Here is a 25,476-nt window from a genome sequence, read left to right as displayed (position 1 = left end):
AGCCCTGCACAGCCATGCCCAGGTGCCAGCAGCAGAACTCCATGAGGAGATGGCGTTGCAGACACGGCCTGTGGGGCTGGTTCCAGCAAGCTACGCCATGACAGCACAGGACACGGAGCCTCTCTGCAAGCAGTCTTGCTTGATATTGACTTAGAAGGTTGGCTTTGAAAGGGTGAGAGAACAAGCTGATATTACTGTGTTTTGTATCTATTTTTTTTTTTCCCTAGAGAAGTCAAACCCAGCCTTCAACATAATGTTTATAAAATAAGAGAAATTTAAGCTGGCACCTTGAGAATAGCTAGTAAGATAGCTGGCATCCAAAATAGTTATGCTAAAGGTATTCCCCTGCTCATTGCAGGCGAGTTGGTTTAGATGACCCCTAAAGGTCCCTTCCAACTCAATCCTACAATTCTACTACCTCCTTATTCTAGCCTGCCTACACTGTCGCAGAAACAGTGCAAAGCAAAGTCAACTGGATCAAGTTTAATGCATAACTTAAGCACAAGTGCAGATCTTACTCCCATTCTATTTGCCACTGGTCAACATCTACCTTTAAATATGAATTAGATCATTCCAATTAACTTCTCACAGGCTCAGATGCACCTTTGCCAAGTGTAAGGATGAAGACCGACATTTCCTACTGGGAACAGATGATATGGGCTGGCTCCTGCTTGTACCACAGCCACAGAGTTATAAAACTGGAGAATAATAAATAAATAAATAAACAAAATAATAATAATAAAAAAGGAAGCAGTTGATTTCCCTGTTACCTAAAGGAACTAATGTCCTTTCCTAAGGATCATCATGGGCCAGGAAACATTTCTAATACTTAACAATAAGAAGAGGTGGGGTAAAAAAAGGAAACTTGGAAGTATTGAAATGGCTACTTAAAAAGGAATGCTAGCACTTTAGAGAAGAGTACTACCTTAGTCAATCACGGTCAGAGTCAACATGTAAGCTCTGTAGCAACTGAAACCTTTTTCTCTGTTTAAATAAAAATTGAGGATGATAATGCTGCTATTGTTTGACACATTCTCATACACAGATCCGCTCTATTAAACAGAACCTAACATCCATACGAAAAGACCATAAGAAACCAGATCCAAGAGATTTCTTCAGTGACTAGGAGTATGAGACGAATCTTAACCAGCAGGAACATATGGACCAAGCTAGAAGAACTTGCTGCGGGTGAATGATACAAAACATTAGCAAATTTCAGATTCTAATACTGAGTGACTCAGTAGTATTGAGTCTATCACTAGTGATTTAAAATGCACCAGCTGGGCAATCAAGTGCAGTCATTATGTCTGTGTGCTAGACTGCTCATAAATTTTGAAAACTTAAGTGCCTATCAGTCTGAAGAAGTCAGTTCATGAGTTGTCTCAGTATCAGCATTATTTCAGTATTTTTCACTTTACTATTGAACAGATATCCTTTTAACAGCTAAAGACAGGACTGATCTCTGCATTTATGACATCAGCAAACACCCCAGAATTGCCTTATGATTACACGACCATCGGAACCCACTCAGTAACCACATCAACAGAACCATGTTATTTTTAATCCATTCCAGCAAAGGTTAAATAATCTTTTCTATGGACTTCTACAGAAGATCTTTTCTATAAACTAAGTTCTTTCTGGTTCTCTGGCTACATGTAGAAAACTGGTTATCCCCGCATACTGACAGCTGATGAAAACATGTAAAAGCTAAAGATGGCACTTGCTGCTTTCCTGAGAAACAATATAAATTGAAATAGTATCCAGATTCTGTTATAAAACAAATAGTAGCTTTACAGCTAAAAAACAAGTGACTTATGCTGATTGCTAAGACAGTATCAAACCAGATCTCTCAAATCCATGACAGCATGACGAATGCTCTAGTTGAATGCATCTTCTGTGCTTGTGCACTATGCTACACATGTCTCTAGGATTCGAGTCCTCCAGAAGTGCTTAGAACACCTGCACAAAAGCATCTATGCTACTTAGATTTTCCTGGTACTCATCAGACCTCAATTTACAAAACAGCCTGAATTAGTGGTGTTTATTCAGACAGAACTGCCTAAAAAATGGAAGGGTTCATACAGCCACATGTTCATGAACATTAAAATTGAAAGACAACTAAGAACAAACCCATCATTGATTACTTGAAGTAACCACTGCTTCATCATTAAGGATTACTTAAAGATGAAATCAGACATGCAGAGATGCATTGACTGGAGCTGGTCTCTGCTCAGTTTCCTGGAAAATTCCGAATTTCATTTGTGCCGAATTAAGCACATCCGAAGCTGTAAGAGACAACTAAAACCCCTGCTATACAAGCAACTGAGTAATGGCCTGCAGAAACTCTTTTCTCATACACTGGCCAAGCCTGAAAAAGTCTCTGAAGTATTACAAACTGGAGGTGGTACTACTAAGCCCATAAAAATTAACAGTTCTACTGAAAAAAGTCTCTAAAGACAAATTACTAGGTCTCTTACTACAGCAATACTTTGTTGCTAGAGCTAACTATATAAACCATTTCACTTTTTTATTTCATTCAGCAGACTATTTCTAGTCATAATTATCACAGACGGCAGGTGGTCTAGCTATTCCTTCAGCTACCACTCAATGCGAATAAAAACCTCTACAAAAGTCGGAACAATGCATGCTCTACACTCTGAAAACAAAGATCCTCCCTTAATAATTTTGAAGTAGCCCAGATGGGGATTTATTGGTTGTTTTTTTTTTTTTCTTTTCTTTTTTTAACGTCAGAAAGAACTGTTTTCTTACCTCTCTCAGATTTAGAGAGGTATCGAGACAAAAAGCAATAACAAAGAAAAACCCCACAAAATAGCATTTAGAAAATTATACTCTTTGCCATAAAACTGCTATTAGCTGTAAAAACATATCCAGATGGACTTGGGAAAAGATTGAAAGGAAGAAAAGAAGATAAATTGTAAGGAAGAAGGCAGTCAGTAATTCACTACAAACAGGGAGCTCAGAACCCGGCTGGCTACCAGGCTCACTGTTCTCACCAGAAGAATGCAAGCTCTCCTCACATTAAGATCACGACTATCACCTTCACTTCTGGTGCCTGGCTAACATAACCTACCCTCGTACGTATCACATGCACCTGGAGCAGATCCGACACACTCTTCCATATTACACCCACTGAAAATAACACCTCCTGTTCCATTATGTTGGTCCATGATGTCAGAGGTGAACATTGCTGGTGTGGCAGCTACCAATACTCTGCTACATTCTGTTGCCATGGGACAGATGGCAGCAGAGGGCAGTCTGACAGAATGACATCTGACATGGAAGAGAAGATAAACCATAGGAGTGGAAATGACTTCCTGTTTAAAAAATGGCACCCAGTGACATTCATTGATGCTCGCTGAACGTTTATGGAGCCCAACCAGTGGATGTGAGCACACTGAGACGGTGAGCAGTGCATTTCTGCAGTGGTGGCAGCAGGTCACCTCCACTGGTGCAGATTTTTACAAGCGTGGCATGAGGGCTTATGTTCACCACTGCCAGAAGTGCATAGCTAATGATGGTAACTATGCTGAAAAAATAGTGTTCTGTAGCTGAGAATTTTCTCTATCAAATAGAGTTATTGTGTTCTCTGTACCTATCGTAGTTTCTTTAAAAATAAATAGGAGGCAACCTATGTACTTGCTGTTTCTCTTTCAAATGTGTCACACACACGATATATGAACAGCACGTCGTACTGAATGCAGACAAAAACTATTTGATCCTCAAAGCACAAGTGATACCTCTTGCTTCACTCACTCTGTACTCAAAATTTCTTCCCTAAATAATTTCATATTCATTCAGCACAAATACAAGAGGCAATGAAAGGGAATAATCTGTTGTTAGATAATTGTTGTAAGAAAAGCATTTTAAAAAGCTTTAAAGAAGAAATACCAGTTGATTCTAAATATTGAAATGGGTGAAAGGATCTGAAGTTGAATTAACAATATTTGATCTGTTTTTCCCCCTTAGTACCTCTCTCTTAAAACTGAGCTGTTCTCAAACATAAACAGCCTTCATCTGAATTTAACTTTCGCTTCTTCAAAATCAAAGGGCAAAATCAAACAACCTAAAAATACTTTTTCCTCCAAAATTGGTGGAAAGCCAGTACGTTGAAACAAATCCCAAGCCTAAGGCATCACACAATTTCCTGTGAAAACACAAGCAAGGAAGTGAAAGGAAAACAGCTCTGAAATGGACAAACCTTTGGAAAGGCAAACACTAAACGGCAACTAAACCTTCAAAGGAAAAAAAAAGCATCTCCAACAACATGACAACAAATCTCCAGTAGGCCAGGGGAAAGTCATTCACTGATAACATGAAGCCCACTCTGTCCTCTCTCCCATGGCTTTATAAATACCCATTAGCATTACTCACTCTTCTCAGCTGGTCTAGCTACACAGAAAGTGCAGACACGTTTGTTGCATGGTAGTTATGGCAGAAGGACCCTATTTGTGCAGAGCTCCAGACTTGGAAAGTATTTTTTTCTGACATGACATATTTGATGAAGAATGTAATAATTCTACTATATTGATAAGAGCATTAAATTGAACCAATGCACCAAATAAATTGTTATTAGTGAAACATATAAATTCTTCGGATTGAGGCAGTGCAAGTTTTCATTCTTTTCTGCATGTAAAATGTATTTACTTACACTTTCACAGGCTTAAAGTTTCTGGCTTACTGAAAAAAATGTGGTTATTACATTTCTAAAGTTGTTCCAGTTTTCATTAGATCACATTCTGCCAAATATCCATATACAACATAAACTTATTAAGCAAAAAACTGTAATTAATCCAATCCATTAGAGTTTTGTCTAGAAGCAGAATATCATCTTAAGACAGTTAACGTAGGAACTCAGCTCTTCAGACCGTCTGGAAGGAACAGCACGTATACATAAGAATAGTTAATTGTCAAGAGTATTTGTCAATCAAGTAAAAAGGATTTAAATATTAACATGTAGGACTGGTTTGAAAAATAAAAAATGCTCTGCCAAGAGTGACTGAAAAGAATGACACTGAATTTTTAACTTTTTTTTTTTTTTTTTTTAAATAGCAATCAAAACACAATTTTTAGGTAAGAAAAATACTGTAGTTTGCCTACAGGAACAAGAGCTCACTCCAAACATGAAACTTCACTCTACCCTTTATTTGGACTAATTTCAATATCGTTTAATACACCATGACCTTATTTCAATGAACTTTTGCAGCTTAACATTTCTATCATACTTTGTTTCTGCATCCCCTGAATAGCCAGGGACGTGAATTTCTGCATGCTCACCTGTGTGCACGCATGTATATATACACATATACGCACTGTTATATATATACATAAATATATATATTTAATAATAATAATAAGTATAGATGTACTCTTCAGCACAGATATAATCAGGTCTGCATCCAAGATACAGTTTTAAAAAAAATAAAAATCAGAGAGTCATACTAGCTAGATGAATTCATAACATCTTTACTATGATTGCGGTAATAATTTATATAAAAATTAGTACATGACTACAGAGCTAAAATTGTAAACCACACTGCCACAATGTGAAGTAAGCACAGCAACTGCAAATAAGTGAAGGTGTTTACAGCCAACATAATAAGTAATGCTGCTCTCTGTATCTACAAACAGTACTGTCTTTAAAAGGAACTCAACAAGTCAAATTTATTTTCCTGAACATACCTTATTTCATTTCCTGTCAACTACATGGCTATTAATTTTTTGCAAGATATTACGAATGAATGTGTTCTACATGGCAAGGAATAACTGCTAGAACGTTAGACTGAATTCTAATAGAAATGTTAGTTCAGGAAACCAAGCACTGAAGAAAAATGCAGAACTTCTAAAGAGTTAGGGAAACATTACGTAACGATCAAATTTCAATATTTTACAGAACTGTAACAATATGGTGTAAACTGACCATGTAGATTCAGTCACATTCATTTAAACCACATCTATACAAATCACTGTAGTTAAGTTGCAAAAAATAAAAAAATTACAAAAAAAGAAACCCACACCAGAACAACCACAGAACCATGTGCTTTACTTTAAGCACATGCTGAAATCCTATCCAGATCAGAGGTTATCCGTATCTGCTGCTTTGGGCCAACTGCTACTGACTACTGACTGAATCACCTGCCTTCAAATTTCTGAAAGATTTTCCAAGTCCAAAGTGCCCTACCAAAGGGTTGATGGAGTTTGGGGGGGGAGGTGGTTGATCTTTATATACAGAACAAACAAGAAGTTTGGTAAAGAAATTATATTCGTTCTCCCACGGCCTTCACGACTAGCATTCAGTCCAAATTTCAACCTGGAATCTACAGCTGGGGCCCAACTAACCTACTCACTGCTACTCAGGCTGTAACCACAACTATTCAAAAACAGTGGTATTCCTTTTCTCGTGGGAGCAATACAGCTTGTGACAGGATCATTATTTTTTTCCTTCAGCTCCCTATTACTCAGCACTTTCTTTGGTCTCCTATTCAGGACACTGTTGTGAGTTAAGCAGAAGCTATTAAGATAATCTCTTACTGAAGTGATCGCACTCTAAGCATCTCTAAAAATGTTAATTTTTTTGAGTTAGTCTCACATTGGAGTGATCGCTCCTTTGGAAGTTTCTTGTTTATTTAATCCTGAAGATTTAAATTTTGGCAGTGTAAGATCTATCTTTGTTTAAATACAGTAAAAGGTAAATACCTCTGCATGAAAGCTCTTCAAAAATTCATAGCACTTTCTTTAGTTATTTCTCTACTTGATATATGTGTATATTTACAATTAATTTTAATGCTTGTAGAAAGAACAACTTATTTTTCTTGGTCCTTTGAATTTGAATAGGCCATCAATTTGATTATTATATTTAATAGATATTTGCTGTTATCTGGGATTTCAAAGAGATTTCTGTACGTCAATAACAATTCGGCAGACTGCTGCAAACCTTGTCTCATTTGCAGATGAGAATTACCTAACCAATATGCTCTGACAGTGATTACAATAGATCAATCATTGTTATTTATGGATGTTGGTTGCTCTCAAAGTAATGCCTTCTACTTACTTCCATAGAAAAACAATAGGTATAAAGAGCACAACAACACTATTTGATACAGAAAACTCTCAGCTACAAAATGCTATTTTTCAGCATAGTTGCCACCATTAGCTATGCAACAAGAAAATAACTGAGTGGAAGAGCTCAAATTTAGAGAAATTCCAAGGCAGAAGCTAGATGAAAGTGAAGTCTTTTATAATTCCACCCTGACTTATGACAGCTGTGCGAAATATACTGCAATTCTCAAAATTTAAAAGGCAAAATTGTCTGAAATGTTACCCAACGGCATCTGAACTTATGTGAAGGGAGGTGTACAGATTTGTAACTCTCATTTCTTAACTTTATTTATAATCACTCAGTAAGCGAAAAGAGAAAAATAAACATGAAGTTCAGACAAAAGCCAAAGGCATCATACAGTTACTCTGAATTACACTTGCTGCTCTAAATTCTGCATTATATTTGCTAGTCCTGTGTGGGCAACCCAGACAATACAGAGCTATCAAAATGACGATACACATCTATGAGCATGGTGCCCAAATCATCCATTCCTACCTATCGTGCTTACCAAGTCTGTATTCAGGTACCTGAATCTCTGTTGAAATGCCAAAAGATCATGAAAACCTGGGGAATTTTATTTTTTTTAATCTCACATATGCTTTGCTTTACATTCACCTTAATGCGTCAAGACAGCTCGAGATTGTAAAAAAAGAGAAACAACCAGACAGAAATTCTATCAGCAGCTTCTTTCAGATCAGAAGACAGCTTTTCCTATACCAAGTGCCTCCAGCTAGAACGACGCAGTCTCAATGCATACTGAAATACAGGCTGGCTCTGTTTAGTAACAAAAGCTCTCACGTTAAGCAATAAACAAAGCCATTTAGAAAGACATATTCCACAGCTGTCCTTCACTCAGGACCTCCCAGCTCTCCCTGCAGCAATTTCAGTGTTTCTACACAACACGTGCCCTAAGCTTTCACCCAACTTCTCCAGCAATGCCCAAACATGCAAGCTGCTGACACCACCTACCAGAAGCCTACTCCTCGCCATCAGAAATTCACATTTGGCACACTAGACATAAAGCTGCTTAAATGAAACACTGAGCCTCTCTGAACAGCACTCATAGGTCACTTCATAACCATAGTTCTGAGTAGATATTTGTTTTTATACTATAGAATTTTCAAGGACAATTAAAAGAGATCTTATCTCGTAAATATTTTTACTATAGATTTTACATTCATCCCATTCAACTCAGCTCCTCCCCAGTAGCCAGCAGTAGAAAAAACAATACCTGTTTCACTGTATACATGCATTTGTATAGAGCTTAAACATATATGCATGTGTGCATCCAAAAATTACTTATTATGTAGCACATTATTTGTATTATTATTTATGTATTCTTATAATATGATATTTCAAGTCATACAAACACCTTCATTCAGATTAGCTGCATCTTACTGTGCTCTACTACCAGAATGGCAAATCACTGTATTAACAGGCAATGCATAATGACATTATAAGGTGACATATGGTCAAAACTAGTATGAAATATGAATCACCCATTTCTTCAAAGTCTGATTAAAAAATGCTTTAATACTGGATGGATGAGATCCTGATAACACCTGTAGTTACAGTATCAAATTAAAAGGCATTAGCTGAAGTATCCAAAATGACAATAACTACCCTAACAGGAGGTAACACGCACTACACTCATCACTGAAGTGGGATAATTATAAATTACTTACAGAATGTTAAACAAGCATTATGACAAGACAGCATTTATTTATAGACCACCTTCTTTCTCAAGAATAATACAAAGTTACAGGAACAAAAGGTGAAGAAGAAAGACAAAGACTCCCATCAGATATTAATGCTAAGGTTCTGTCCACACAGTGAAACTCCGGAAAATCAGCCCAAATTAATTTAACTAGATTTGTCCAAGTCTATTAAATTCCTTTGCAAACACTATCATCTGGGAGTAAAAATGTGGTGTTAATTTGGCTCAGCTCATCTCACCTTTGAAGTGAATTAAACTAAATCCACTGGAGGCCACTTTAATAATGAATGGAAGAGTGTACACAGAGACTTGGTGGGATCTAAACCGTCCTCTTTAAATTCCCACATTTAGTTGACTTCCATCAATTCTCCTTGGTACCTTGTGTAGATGAGTCCTGGCCTGATATATTAGACAAAGAAGTGAAAAACAGAGAACGAGGGAAGATGTGCTGAGAAGTCCTCAGTCAGCACAATAAGCCCCTGTGGGAACTATCAAAGAGAAAGGCTGTTCAATTTCAGAAATGTTATTTAAAACATTTATTACTTGCTTGTTTACTGGATTTCCTTGAAGCTAGAAGTATTGACAAAGGACTCTACTAAATTACCTTTTGAGGAGACTTAATGAAAAACTAGAGACTAGAACCTTGTATTGCAGGCTAAGATAAAAGAATGTAGGAAAGATTGAAAAGATAAGGCTGCGCTTAAAAGCTACAGCACACTCCTGCTGCAGAAACATCACAGAAAGCTAAAGATGCTCAATATCTTAAAATACCTGAATCCCCTTCAAATCTTCTGAAACAACTACAGTCACTGCAGCAAGGGCTCTCAGAGGTGCTTTCCTGGCGCTGCACAAGTACAGCAGCTGCCCCGTGCCAGATGAGAGCGGGGAGATAAATTCACTACTCAGGCAATGTTCCCACCTCGCTGTGCTGCAGGAACACTTTTACAACTGTCTTTTCATGGAGCTTGAGAAGGATTTCATAATACTACGGCACTATAAGTGATCTCAGAGAGAAGTATTTCATAGACAAATGAGAAGTTCATGGAAAGAGGGGTCCACAACAGAAATGAGACAACAAGCGGGAGAGAAGAACTGTCCACATCCATCCCCATCAAAATTTTTCCAGCATATAGCAATTTTATTGTTATGATGTCTTCGCATTCAGGCAGGACAACAGATAAGGGCCAGAACATAAGACAGTTAGATCATCTCCCTTATTTTATTCACACAAGTTCTCACAGTGTGCTAATTATTGTCTGGCAGAAGGCAGCGGAAAGATAAATGCAATGCCACTGATAAAAATGGAATTTCCCTAAAACAAAGCTTCATCTTAAATCAAATTCAGGTATCAATTATTCTTTTATATCGGAAAATAATAAATACCTAGGCGGTATCTTGTACTGTACTGAAAATGCAATCTGAGACCTCTTATTAAATGCACAATTTCATTAAGAAACTTGTCTATTCCACTACAGTGTACCTCTACAAACTACAAGCAATTAGAATAAACTAGATTTTCTTCTTATTTTGAGGTTTTTTTTTTTCATGTTTTTTCCCCCTATATTTAAACATTTTTCATTATGCTTCTGCAAGAAAATACTGTCCTGAACATATTCCTCCAAATTTCAGCCTTCAGATAAAGAAGGTACCCTGGCAAAAGATCTAACCTTACAATTTCCTCTGTCATCCATATATTAAATACTTCACAATTACTTTGCACGCATACAATTTATCTCAGTAAGTAGAAAAGCATGATACTGAATAATTATTATTGGAGGGTTTGTTTGGTTTTTAACATAGAATCGCATTATAAGTTAACACTTAAGCCTACAGGCACCACAAAATGCACGCAGCTCAAAACCCAGCACAATGAAAAGCAGAATAATCACTAGCTGTTTCTTATATTTTGAGTTATTTAGTCTCCTGTTTCTACATTGGGAATACTAAAACTGTCATAGCAACATGAGGCTACACCTTCATTTACAACACAGATAATCTTTTAGGTTGTGTTATTCACGCATCCAGTTTGCTAAGCACTGCGGTAAATATTTAATGGGGGTAGGGAGCGAGGAACAGAAAACACAGGTATGATGCAATGGTACGCAGCGATCAGGAAGCAGCTCAACCTCAAACTGCTTTACAAGTTATTTCCTCCAATACTCTCACTTAAGAGCAAACAGCTGCTGCTAAAAGCCAGACTGCCAAGATTAGTTCTCTTTTTAAGGCTGCTTGTTCTTGAGCCATAAATAGATACAAAGCAGTTTAAAGCTACTTTAAAGCAAGTTTTTCATTTCACTTACTGTGAACAGACTTTTGATAAGATTTCCTTGAGGCAAGTGTCTGATAGGCGTTATGCTGCTGGTTTTTGGTAAGGAAAATACTCCATTTTTGCCACAGTAAAAGGTATGAATAAGCAAAATTGTGTCCCCTGAGAAATCTGCAAAAAAAAAAAAAAAAAGATATTAATCATTGCTCTTATTCTTATTCTGCACTATTTGAATTACATCAATCACTGTCAAAAGACAGCTCTGCCTTTGACACCAACAGCTTAATAGATGCACTACTACCAATGCAGATAAATTGGTAAATGCAATAAACTGCATTAAAAAGATTACTTGAGCAGCTGTAGTATGAAATGTTTGTAAACTTATATAGGGCACTTACTGATAAAACTATGCAACCATTCCTTATTTTCTCCTACACAGACATTAGAAAAAGGTTCTGATGCTCAACTGAATGCTCGGTGCAGAGGCAACACTAAGAGCTCAGTAGTTTTTTAAAATGGAGTCTCATGCATTTTCAGATCTTGAGGTAAATAACTCAGCTGCTGTTTCCCAACTGTCAGTTTTGAATTCTGCATCATTACTTATACGAAGGCAATGCATATAATGGTGATTTTTCTATGTTCCCCATAAAAATACTGATTCTACCAAATGGTTCACCCCACAGCTCCAGGGACAGACAGTGGTATGAAAATTTCCCCTCCTGCAGTGTCTTAAAAAGAAATGAAGAACTGAACTTCTGAGATTGAGATAACATATAAAAAAGGCAATCTTGCAAGTTCTCATATACATATAACATAAAGAGCACACCAAGTTACTGTACTGGAGCCTGGCCAGGCACCCATGTAGTGTGATGGAATTCAGTTAAGCATATACAGCAGCTAGGTAAGCCACAGCAGAAAGGAGCTCATACAGACATATTATGCAACAAAACTGAACAGGCAGAGTTCCCCAACCCCACAACTCCCATCATCGTTTCTCTGAGAGGAAGTTCTTTGGTTACTGCATTTATTTTAGTGAAGCTAATTATAAGAATAGCATGTCTAGTTCTATTTCCCATTAAAAAAACGTCATCTGCAACATTTTTCAGAGCAACTAGAAATACAAAGGAGAAAACATAGAGATATGAAACTTGAAAGCTTGAATGATTCATTTCACATTCTGAAGATGCATAATTTAATGTAGCAAATACTTTCCGTGTGTTTCACTTGAACTACATAAGTAATTGATGATCTATGAAGAACCCATTAGTAAAACTGGAAAATGGGCATCAGATACACATGCAGAGATGGAAAGCACCTTTCCATCCATGTAAGTAGTACAGAACAGTATATCAGAAGATGTATGTATCGAAGGTGAAAGGTAAAACTGTGGCTTTGTCATTACTCATTTTTTTGCCAGGTAGTAACACAAAACGTGCAGTTCTTCTTAAAAATAAAGGCAAAAGAAGTACTGTACTATTGCAAGTCTGTGCTGTTTTCTTTGAATCTGTTTCTTCTTCATCGTAATTCATTTGCTAAGTTCTAGTGAGAGTATAGGTATATTTTCACTTCATTTTTAGTCTAGACTTTCACTTCATTTCAAATCTAGTAACATGGTTAGCATCTATTCTGAAGTTATCTAGTATTAAGAGTGGCTCTCCAACCTTTTAAAAAATATATAAAATACTCTAAAGCAGCAAGAAAGTCCCTCTTTCATTTAGTTAAATCAATTCTTAGCATTAAGTTTTCTCTCCCTACGACTAAGATTCAAACACCTCTAAAGTCATAAAAGTCTTTTTAATTCTTTACTGTAACTCAGACAACCTTAGAAGTAATAATCAGGACATCCAGGTTCAACAAGGAAAACTGGAAGCTGATGCATCAAGGAAAGTGTCACAAGGAAACATGCAGAGGAATTGGACACAATAAAAAAAAGCATTAGTAATTAACAGATATCCAAAATCTGATGGTAAAATAGTGCAGCCTGATTTTGACTGCTGCTGAACATTGCTAACCAACTTCAACGGGATGAGTGGATACTCAGTGCCTCTGAGAAGTAGACTGCTTGTTCTAATAGCCACTGTCGTCATCATCCATCATTATGTGCTATGAAAAGCAGGACACAGTTGGAGTTAAGTAAGTGAAACAGGAAATTTGGAAAGCCACAGAAAAATATGGAAGTTCCCATTAATTGCAAAGTAAGCCTGAAGGGGTTGAGACAAAAACCCCTTCAGCACACTGAATATTGATTTCTACAGGCACCAGCTTAAGAAAATTATAATGGCGCCTGTTTCTTTACACGTATACCAAGCTCACATAGGTAAACAGTGCCTAGACTTCTGAAGTCTCTCCTGAAACAAACTGCTCATCACAGACTACAAGACAGTAAAGAGGAAAAGAAAATACAGAAGAATTTGAGTCCGCTTTGAGCTTTAGTCATCAAACCTGATGACAACAGAGCTCTAAGGAATTATGATACATTTTGCATAGTTTACCGCAAGCTTTAGCACATAAGCATCTTCCACCAGCTCAATTCACTGCAGAAGGAAATATTTACATCTACTTTTTAAAACTTACCTTAAACATAGATTTCAATAACATCTGTATTTTTGCCTTTTTTCCCCAATAATAAGTCCTCAAAAATAAAGATTTATTTTAAGTAAGTGTTCACTGAAGCTATCCAAAGCGATATTCCCTGTCTCACGTTTATACGTTGTTGAAGACATTGATAAACATCTACTTAGCTGCTGGTCTGAAACTAAATGCATGCAAAGCTGATTGGGTTGTAGCTGATTATTTTTAGAAAGTATGTATTGTCAATTTGGATAACATAGACTGTCAATTCAATAGAAATTCTCCCTAGTATCAAGGCAGAAAATTAATTCTGCTTATTAGACAGAAAAGCAAGCAAGAAGGAAGAAATCCTCTGACTCTTGATTCAAAACAAAAAGATGCAAAGATGGAATGGAGACGATTTCAAAGATGATCTAAAACTATGTTTGTGCATCATATGAAGTAGAAACAGCTGAGAAGGGGCCAGAAAAAGAAAATTATTTCATGAGGGCAAATGGTCCCACAGCAATCTATCAGTAGAGTTTGGTAAAACAAGTGCTCAAACAGGCAAGACCATGGATCTCATAGGAGAGAAAACAATTTTGCTGGAAACCTTACTTTACTGTCATCTTTAAAAATAGACACCTAATTGAACTCCTCAACATGGTGGTTAAATGGGTGACCAATCATAGCATGAGAAGCGGAGAAACAGAATAACTCATTCCACTACTCAGGTTTACAAAAACCTATTTGAAAACATGTTTTTACAGTTAGTGTCAACAACTTTCCAGTAAATTGGTCAGTCAGTTTTACCAGTGCACTATCTCCTCATCTAAGTCAGATTTTCTCTTATTTACAAATATTTTGGAAGAAAAAAACAAAAAAAATCCTCCTGATTTTCCACTGAACCACTCAATTAACTGGAAGTATTCTGCTTTTCACAACAGATAGAATGAGCTAATTGCTTGAAGCTGCAGTCAACAGACACAGAAAAGCAAAGCATCTATTGGCCGTAAGACTTAAAAATAAGCTGAATTTTATCTCCTTGAAAATATATATTTTTTCCAAGCACTAACATCAAAGGAAAAGTAGGGATGTCAGTAAAATGAGAACATTACCACCATCAACTAGTCAAATGCTTAAACTTGGATCTGAACTGAGATCATGCCATCCATATTTGTGCTTTAAGTAACAGAGATGTATGTGGTTATCTGCAACACAAACGCTACTCAAACTGCACAGCAGATAATATTTTCTGACATGCAACATCTATAGTTAATGGCTATAAACTTTAAAGAGTCTTCAACTAAAAAGAATTAAAAATAACACTTTCACAAATAGATTTCATCGAAAAGAGACTGAATTGCTGCTTCTTCAGCAGCTTCAGACAACCCTGAATCTGATCTGCAGGTTGTTTTTTTTTTTTTAAGAGTTTATGTGACCATATAATCTGCATATAGACAGATCTGTTTGATTAAATCAGACTGCCAGTCTCCTGGAGTAAAGCCATAGCCAAAAGGTGCAAAATTATGTAAACAACCTCCAGCAGGGGACCTGAAAATCTGGCTCTGCATCTTCTCTGTAATTCAAATGACAAAACCGAAAGCCCTGAGCAGGGTGCTCTCAAACAAAAAGGCATCCTGAGAATTTCTATTACACTTGACACCACTACTGACAGATGATTAGGAAATTTCCACATAGCAATTTACCTTGTCAGTGTCAGAGCCTGTTAGGATGTCACCCCAGCAGGTGTCACTACTGAAGGCTTACCATGGAAGTCTTCCTGAACTATCAGCCCTGTTCCAATCCAATCAGGATTTTAGAATGTGATCAGCTCCTCATATTTTTTTCTCTCTTTTCTATGAAGGCATCCATCCACTAAACATTGAAGAAGAAGACAGATGCAGATTTTCAAACCAAGTCTTCAGCAAGAGCCTCTTTTTCTACATGGAAATCAAAAGTTATGGACAAGAAATGGATGAAGTTTCTTACTCAAGAAATCTGGCTGAGGAAAGGACTTGAACTACTAGAATATATCACTTTGGATGGAAAAGCATGGAAAAGAAGTAACACTTACAATGAAAGGATAGCCAATAGGTCAATATGCTTTCATCCTACAGCGGCAAAACACCGATGCAGAGGATGCAGAGGATGCATTGCTAATGGAGTAAGGAAGAGCAGGAAGGATCTGCAGCCATTTCTCCTCTGTATTTCTAATAGGCTGAACAAAATATAGCAATGGTTTATTTTAAACTCTTCCTCACCATATGTGAAGAAGTAAAGAAAAAAATCAGTTTTTAGTTTTTATGGCACTTTTGCTCTTACTTCTAGGCTCAGCATCTTTCTCCTGGTCATGACTAAGCTGACTACAATATCAAACAGCATAACATAAATTATTTACTCTGAAAATGAACAGTGAAGAGAAACACCCCATTTCAAGCACCATTTGCATTTTGCTGCACTGTTTCTGTGACAAAATAACCTCCAGTATTCTTGCAAAAGAACATTAGCACTTAAAGAAAAAAAAACTTTTTGATTGTGAAAGCTAAAGCTGAAGTTCCTTATACAAGCATAGAGAAAGCTGCACCTACAGGCACAAATGTGATAAGCAGTAAGTAGCACACAGTCTTGTGACCTTCAAGGTTTACAAACAAGCTCTAACGTTTTTCAGAAACAACAGCTAGTTCTTAACACTGTGGGACTGACCCCTTCAGTTTTGTCTGGACCCATCTATCTGCTGCCAGCCAATAACACTCACACAGCAGCACACTTTGAGGGACAATGAACATCTCAGAATTCACAGAATCAACAGATCAATTCAACACGTAGCATACTTACCTGGAAAACTCTTATCAGCTTTGCAGGAAACTATTCCATGTACAACAGAAAGAAGGAATCCTGGCTTTGGTGGTGTTCTACCCCTATTTTTTTTTTTTTAATTATTTTTTAAATTCTCTCCTTTATATGCTAAATTTCAGCAGCCACTAGCACACTGCAGAGGTAACCCAGAAGAACCACGTATACATTACTGGTCAGACATCTGCTTTCAAACAGTCTAAAAATCAGTCAGATTCTAGTTTGTCTCCCTTATCCACCAGCAATAGAATTCTACAAATTCTGTATGACTTTTATTAACTTTCACAGTTCTATTTACCAAATTCTGTAATGGTTTCAGGGAAATAGGAAACAGTGACACACAGATGGATGGGCGTTAAGTCTCATCTGTCAGAAAAGCAGGCTGAAAATGTTTTCCCCTTTTTGTGACATTTGACATCACTTCAATGCTGCACACCTATGAGCTTGCTAACATGACATTGTCTAATGTCTGATTTCAAAACTTCATTTCCAACTAACCATAACCCTGATTTGTAGATCCTATGGACAAGTTGAAGGTTTACCCCCCCTTTAATCACTCTTTTTTTCTTATCAAGTAATGGAAAAACAGAGCACTCAGATCCTTGAGTCTGTAGCCATACAAGTCAATATGCAAATAGAGAAGTTCTCCGAAGAAGGAAGTAGACAATGTGCTCAAGTTGTTCTCTGGAGTTTCCATTAGCTATTTTGAGAGTCTAGGTTCTACAGAAGGATGGTTAAAAGTCCCATCACACAAACGTGCTGTCCTATGTATTGCTACAAATTGCAAACAATTTTATAACATGCTGGATGAAATTAGACGCATTACAGAAATTACAGCATAGTATTTAATCATCTGTACCAGCAAGTACTAGATATACAGATTTTAGCACTCTTATAAAGCAGAACAAGGAGATCATCTGTTTCCTTGTTTTATTACGCAGCTTTAATTATTTTATCATGTTTTGTCCTTTTGAAGAAGCCATCTGTTACATTTATTTATCAAGATTAATTTCAATTACTAAAATCAAAGATGCTGTCTCATTAGCCCAAGAGTATGCCCTGGAAATGAACAGGTATGGGTCAATCTCAGTTTTCACCATAACACAGTTTACCAAACCCCAGTGTAATCAATTAAAATAAAACTGTTTTGCATATTGCTCTGCTTGGCTCCTGCTTTCAAATGAAATTCGTCTGCATCAATTCTGAAATGTTTTGTGCCTTGTACTTACTTATTTCTAGTAAGACTTTTTTCTACTTCCCACTGCTTGTCCTTCCTATAATAAAAAAGACAACGTAACAGGTAAAGTAACTGGACAGACATCTTTGTTATTTTTACTGTCTTCCTGCCTTCCTCAATGCTTCCTACCATTAGTAACTTCAGAGCATTCCTGTTTCACAAGAAGTGTGGTCGATAAGTCAGATGGCACTCAAGAGAAAACAAGTGTCCCTCAATGTTCTATGGTTCTATGGTAAAGTCGTTCCACATAACCAGGTCTGCAGCTTCACCTACTAAGAGATACAGAGAAATGACAACTGGCTTTCTCTTGGATATCTCTCCTAGATGACATTTTAACCATTACAAGAACCAGAAGCATATTTAATAAATTGCCTTGTTCCACCAGAGTATGAAGCAATTCTAACAGATGCCTTAGAAATTAATGCAAAATTTAATTTAAATTATTTAATTGTACATATTAAAGCCTCTGTTAACAACAATCACTGAAAAATTGTGCATTGTGATAAAACGTTCTCCAGTGTCTTTTCAACCAAGATATTTCAATAAAACATCCTTTTAATCCTGGTTTGTTTAATAAAAGAAATAAGAAACTTCTTGGTTTATTACACCCCACTAGTGTGCAATTCATTTTTATGAAACAGCAACAGTAAATAACTTGAGAACAAAAATGGAACAATCATATCTCTCAGCCTCCAGCGATACAATATATACGGAACAGAATTATATGCAGCACACATTTTGCAAAGGATGTTGACTCAGTTCCAAGTTAGCAAAGCACGACCTTAAAAAAGATGTCTGAAACTTAATTAGTGTTTGACCCTTTTCAGTCTTGTAAGCTACTACTTGCCAAAAGCTCCTTTAGTCTAAGAGCACAGAGACCCTCCAGTCCACTGTAAAGAATTAACTGTTCCAAAAGGAGATTTTTTTTCGTTTTCTTTTGTTTTTAGAATCATACAGGCCTAATTTACACTGAAATTTACTTTTGTTATTCACAAGGATTTAATTCGCTCTGAATAAAGTTTCCAAAGATTTCTAATGTCACATGAAATGAATAGTATCAGCTTTTCCTGCTTGAAAGCTATGGAGGTAATTCAAGAAGAAATATGACAGATGATGATTTACTTGGGAAATAAGTTACTCCCTATCTCCTCCACCCGTGTATCAACTGGTTCCTTCTAGTTACATAAATAGTACCAGCTTCTCCATCCATACATTCTCAGCCCCTATACGCATCAATAAAACTGAGAAATCAGGTAGAGATAATTACTGTCTAATTTTACTGGTTTTTTTTTCCTATGGAATAACACCTAAAAATATTTTACTGTACTTCTACTAACCAGTAGAAGTGTTTTGATTTCATACGGATTAAGTAAACAAGTCAAGCTTACACTAGTGAAAGGTACACACCAGAAGTAAAGAGCAAGAACTGCTTGTTTTCAACATTTGGAAAAGCAAAGTTATGTGTTTGCACTCACTGACAATACGTACCTCATACGACAACATTTATCATGTAACAAAATTGCTTCCAAAAAACACCAATCCAACCAGCAATTAAATCTCAAAATAACACCGTATAGCCTATAATTAAAACACACTTCTAACCACATTAGGTAAAGAAAATTGAGTATCCTCACACAGGTCATAGTCTTTATTAATTGTATCTTAATGAAGACTCCTATGATAAATTCAATACTGACATTCAAATAGACTACAACCAAATGGTACATAGTCATAAACTAGCCTAGAATTAATAGTAACTGTTAAATGATGAAATCAAGAGTAAGTTGCCTGCAGTGACAGGTAATGTGTTTGGTTACCTGAGAAACTGAATAGCATTTCTCTATAATATATCAAAATAATCCCCTAAACATTCTACCACAACATCAGGACCCAAGAGAACACTTACGTAACATGGAGTAACATTTGTCTATTCATTCTGAATACAAGCTAAATAAACTGCATGAAAAAAAATAGAAATTAGATTTGTTTTCTGACAGCCACTTAATCATTACCAGAAAGTTCTGGGACATTCCTTAAGCCCCAAGGAATGCCATTTCCTTACAACCTAAAGATGGTACTTTCTTACACCACCATCAGCCCCTCGTGAGATGGCAGACAGCTGGGGTAGATGAGTAACACAAACTAAGAGTTACAGAATTTTCTATTCTTTGCAGAGCCTGAGTACCAAAGTAGTCAGAAAAGAGATTGACTTATTTTACACAGGCACTGCTGGTCTCTGATCACTATCATGGGTAAAGTTTGGGAATCAGCTGGAGTCCCTGCTCCAAGTAAAGCGATTAATTTTAAAAGATTAAAGAAGCCAATAACATGCTTCACTTTGTTCGAGCAAAGCAACCCAATCCATTCAGTGCTGGTGATCTGGTAAAGACAAATAAAATTAGTCTGACACCTGCTGAGAAAGACTTGTGGATGGTGAATGCAGTGCCCCAAGCCACAAGGACTTTGGAGGTGGCAAAGGTTCCAGAGGGAAGATTCCAACACTTGGACACAGCTTTTCCCCCTCATGACTGAACTGGATGCCTACGAAATTCTCAGCAAGAATCTGAAAAGGTTTTATTTATACAATTCTTAACCCTCAACGATTTTGAATAGAAAGAACTGAGCTCCCAGGGATGGGTGGAGTTCTGAAAGAAAAGTGTTCATTAGTTGTTGAGAGAAATGCTGAGCTCAGCAACAGCTTAGGAGTCTTCACATAGTTTGGCACATCAAGTCCCACTTCTGAAAGGGAGACACACTTGAAGGACTCGCATTCAAGAAGAGACATTTGATAGTCAGAGATGAAAAACAGGATCTGAACACCACTCAGATCTGAAAATCTCTGAATTCTAAATTTACCTGACTTAATTCCACACGCTCCAGTCCATTTAAGTCTGTTTAATATGAATTCCAATACATGAGGAAACAATGGTCATCACTCTGTTTCTTGAGTGCATTAAGAGGTTATTACTCAAAACCTGAGTGCATAGGAAGTATGGTCTTCAGCACGGAATTGTTACTCAGGTTTATAGTCATCTTCCTACTCAATTCCCCAAAAGTACTGAAGATAATTATGCCACGAGATAATATTTTTATAGCTACAACCAGTAAGGAGTGTACTCAATATTGTATACTGAGCTCAATTCAGAACTGTTAGATGTAGAAATCCAGCTCTCTGCAATGACTGTTCATTGACTGACAAATGCTGCAGAAAAAAACAAGACTGTATATGCCAACATACAAGAGAGAGCACAACACCAACACTAGGATGCACAACCTCTCTGTTCAGCTGTTATACCTCAGGACAGAGAAAGGAAAGCTGAATTGGTCAAGTATACTCAGAGTTTTCAATGTGCCTAATATGTTGAAGACAATGTTCTGTGTCATAGACTCCTCTACTACCAAAATAGTGTCTCCCAATTTTTTCTTTTTTTAAATACGAATGTATGCATCATTTTTTGCAAAGTATCTGAGCAACTGTTTTTATTCCACTTCACATGAGTTACAGATTGACTTGCAAAGTGATAAAAAAAAAATCCAAGTTTTCACAGCAATCCGTTCTACAATATAGAAGCATCTCTAGTAACAGTACAGTTGTTTACTTAACTATTTTCCTTTCAGACATAGTTTTAGAATAACCTTCATAATTAAAACATTATAGTCATTTAAAATAATAGAATCCATTGTTATCTCTATCCTTCATTCAAAAAATTTAATCAAATTAAAATGTTCCAGGAATTTAACTTACTGTAACTTTTTGAACCACTTGAATGGAGACTTTTTTCCTCCTTTGGTGCTCATCTGTGCAGAATATACATATCTCTTTACTAAGCTTGTTAATGTTTTTTTTTAAAGTGCCTGTGAGGTGTGCAACTGTTACTATTTTAAAGGTGGAGCTAAGGAAGCCAAATTAGCTATAAAAAATACCTACTAATTTTCAGTCCCTGCACAATTATCACAATTTTAGAGGGAATTTAGCACCTCAAAACTTAAAAATCACGTTAACCACATGCTCAATTTTCAGCATAATGTTAAAAAAAAAAAAAAAGACACTTGGGTGTGAAATAAAAAAATACATATCATAGTTTCACATACTTTTCTGTGCATCTATGGAAGAAAAGAACTATTTTTAACTCCATTTATTTATTTTGCTGATTTAGTTTATTGACTGTCGCCTCCAGTAGTACTGTGGACCAAAAATGTCAAGGGAGGAAGAAGCAGTTGGAAAAAACTTTTCAAGCCAGTACTGTTGCCAAGGAAATGTTATTTGTAACACACTTAGAAAGAAGTAGAAATATTTGCATGAAGTTTGGTTTAAACAACGTATTTAGTATTACTGAGAAATTCTGCAGCAGAAGGACAAAATCCAACTCACCATTGTAGCTTCCACTTGCAAAACTATCCCTTCTCTCCTGCATGCCCTATCTCATTTTGGTGAAGCAAACGAGGCAGGCACCAATAATCCCTTTTTTCCTCCTGCAGAAAGCAGAAAGAAGTCAGCAAGCAAATGGCAATTTACAGCAGCTGATAATCAGCTAAGTAACATGTACTTAGCAAACGTATGGTTCACTTCACTGTTCTCACCAAGGTTATTGCTATGGAGGTCTTCAGTTATAGCCTCACAATGAATTGTACCCTTGTATCACTACAGAAGGAACAGTTTTTAAAAAAATCTGAAAGCAAAAAACAATGCCCCAAACAGAGCTTTTGCAGTGACAAGTCAACTGCTGCAGCAGTTTTACGTTACAATAATATGCATGGTTTTAGGAACTTAGTATTCAAGCTTTACGAAGAACAGATAAAGATTAATCTTATGAATAACAATACACTGTCCAACAGCTCTATGCTGCCACAAGCAATAGGCACACTGTTAGTTGTTAGTAATTTTAGGTTTCTTTGGTTGGCTACACTTATTTGGGTGAAGAACTGAATGGAAGGCAGTGCTCAGAGTCAGAATGAACGGAGCTCATTCCAGATGGTTGCCAGTCATCACTGGCATTCCTCAGGTCTCAGCAGTGCCAGTTTTGTTTCACATTTTTATCAACGATATTGATAAGGAGATCAAATGCACCCTCGGTACCTACACAGACAACATGAATTTAGGCAGAGCTGTCAATCTACTTGAAGTCAGGAAGGCTTTGCAGAGTAACCTGGTTTGGCTAGTCAGATGAGCCAAGTCCAGTTCCACGACACTCAACCCCACACAGCCAGACAGCCTTGAGGAAGAGTGGATGGAAAGCCTATCAGCAGAAAGACCTGTGCATGCTGGCTGACAGCTGCACACGAGCCAGCACTGAGGCCAAAATAACTAACAGCATCCTCGTCTGCAACTCGAATAAAATGGTTAGCAGAGCTAAGGAAGCAACTGTCCCTCTGCACTGGGCACTAGAGAGAACACACCTCAACTACTATGTTCACTTTTGGACCCTTCACTGCAAGAAAGACCCAGAGTTCCTGAAACTTGTTCAGTGAAGAGCAATAAAGCTGGTGAGGGGACTAGAAAACAGAACGCACGAGAAGCAGCCAAGAAAACTGAGGCTGTTTAGTCTGAAGAGGAGGGGCTGAGAGGAAGCCTCATCGCTCTCTATAATAACCTGAAAGGAGGTTGCAACAGGGGTGTCTGTCTCTCTTTTCTCAGATGACAAGCAATAGGGCTCGAGGAAACAAGTCTCAAGCTGCACTAGGGAAGTTTTACATTGGACATTAGGAAGAATTTCCTCACAGATGGGATGAAGGCCAAGCACTGGAAGAGGCTGCGCACAGCAGTGGTGGAATCTCCATCCTAGAAAGTATTCAAGAGATGTGTAGATGTAGCACTAAGGGATGTAGCTTAATGACAGGACTTGGTAGGTCAGGTTTATAGTTGGATTTTATTATCTTGAACCTAGGTGAATCTATGCTTCTAATTACTGCAAATTAGAAAACAAGTGTAATTCTTGTTTTCTTTGCAAGGCCCTTATGTTCATCATTTCAAAACAACTAAATGACAAATGCTAATTTAAGGAGTGGAAGGGATGTTTACAGCTACTCAAAGGAATAAAGTAGGCAGGCCCCTTTTCCTGTTTTTAGTATGCTTACCTATTTAGGAAGGCAGGTGGCAACTGTCCAGATGAATTTACTTCTGATTTTGAAGCTCTGGAGTATTATGTGCCTGTGAGAACAAAGAGAAAACACAGAGTATGTTTTACTGACTCCAAAAGTAACATTACAAGGAACTGTTTTGCATCCGTTTATATTATCCCCACTACACATCCTGACCCCGGCATTACAATCTGCAGCATTATTTCAAAGAAAGAATTCTTCTAACTAAGTTAACATTTCTAGTAACAGCACATAGGAAAAAGCTAGTCAAAGAATGACTGCCTATGAAAGTGCTTGTTCATTTCAAGTGTCATTAAAAAGTGCTGGTTATACTGCAGTTCAAAAATAGCCAGAAAAAAAACTCCCTCTGGACAGCAAAAACATGAAGAAAAAAACTAACAAGGGATTGCATGAAGAAAAACAAAAACTCCCTTGACTCCTTTGCCTCCTGCTAAAACTATCCCTATGGACACCACGCATCCGCTAGATAGTAAGATGGGCTGGGAAAGGAAATATATTGGCCTGATGGTAACCCTATGGAATTCATGCATAAGGCAAGTAGACATAAAAACTTGTTCTTCAATATACAGGTCATAAAAAAAACATAGTTGTCTCTGACTGTGAATTACAGATTTAAATAAAGTTGCAATTGCCATAACAAGCAATAAATCTGACCTCAGTATTCAATTCTACATTCAGTTATTAAATGAGTACACGCAAAATGATACACATAAGAAATTTAAATTATACTAGATTCAAACTGAAACAATCACAACAAAGTCTTTAAGAAAAGAACACCAGACATTTCCAGTAAGTTCTTAAAGGTAATTAATGATGCCAAAATTAAATCTGTCTTATTTATATCACAACCAAGATATGAACATCTCTCCTTAATGATTCATTAAGATTTCAGTGTAGCAATATCTTGACATTGTTATAGCCTAATAAGTACCGTATGTTCTCACACTAGATTATACTATCCCAATATCAGTAACATATATGTATGTGTATACATATATATTACTATTTAAGCTCAGATTTTCAATACACTTCCATTTAAGTTCTCTGTTGCATGTATCACTTTAAGGCAGCAGTTTGCCTCTTTGTATAGAGCTCCAATTTAAGATCTGATAAACATCTCTATTATGCATATTGCTGCTTGCTTTGAGCATCTACAATGACAGCAGGAACAGTCAGAAGTCACAGAAAACTGCCTGACTGGTCAGAAGCTAGAGAAAACTATTCACAATGAAAAATTCTCTTTTTAATTACAAGAGGATTAAAATTCTATGCCAACACCTACTTCTTTGTCATGCACAGCAGAGACTTTGTAGAAAACTACAAATCCTAAACTCTCAAGTTTATCAACTATCTACACTCAGATTTGAAAAAAAAAAAAAACTTAAAATCTGAACTGAATAAACAATGGATTTTATCCCTTATCTTCACATATCTGTTTTGTGGATAGGTAGAGAAACAAGAGGCGCATACAGATCCAGAACAAAGAACATGTGGAGATGTTTTTCAAATCATTTATCTACTCTAGTGCATGAAACAAAGAGCACAAAGATCACACATACAAAAATGAACTCACTAAAAGGTCAGAAATGTCATTTCCTGATTTATTTTTTTTTAATGCTTTCTTGATTTGAAAT

General features: G+C 36.8%; 1 protein-coding gene across 15 annotated transcripts in view; it reads right to left on the bottom strand.

Annotated features, from left to right (window-relative positions):
• The window catches only part of OTUD7A (OTU deubiquitinase 7A), a 131,739-nt gene that overhangs the window by 37,880 nt on the left and 68,383 nt on the right, over positions 1-25,476 (bottom strand). For 12 of the 15 annotated variants that reach the window (XM_085234224.1, XM_085234221.1, XM_031555274.2 and 9 more), the window contains 3 exons: positions 23,819-23,891; positions 22,116-22,216; positions 11,135-11,271 (listed from right to left, as the gene is read on the bottom strand). The gene's annotated coding sequence lies outside the window, so the exon portion shown is untranslated. Of the gene's footprint in view, positions 1-11,134; positions 11,272-17,735; positions 17,781-17,872; positions 18,016-22,115; positions 22,217-23,818; positions 23,892-25,476 lie in introns of all 15 variants that reach the window. The other 3 variants (XM_085234235.1, XM_085234233.1, XM_085234236.1) reach the window with 3 other exon arrangements.

Source organism: Meleagris gallopavo, chromosome 12, assembly GCF_905368555.1.
Source record: "Meleagris gallopavo chromosome 12, MGAL_WU_HG_1.1, whole genome shotgun sequence".
In the NCBI taxonomy this organism is placed as follows: domain Eukaryota; kingdom Metazoa; phylum Chordata; class Aves; order Galliformes; family Phasianidae; genus Meleagris; species Meleagris gallopavo.
The sequence above is the reverse complement of the archived record's forward strand: the minus strand, read 5'-3'. Positions and strand labels throughout refer to the sequence as shown.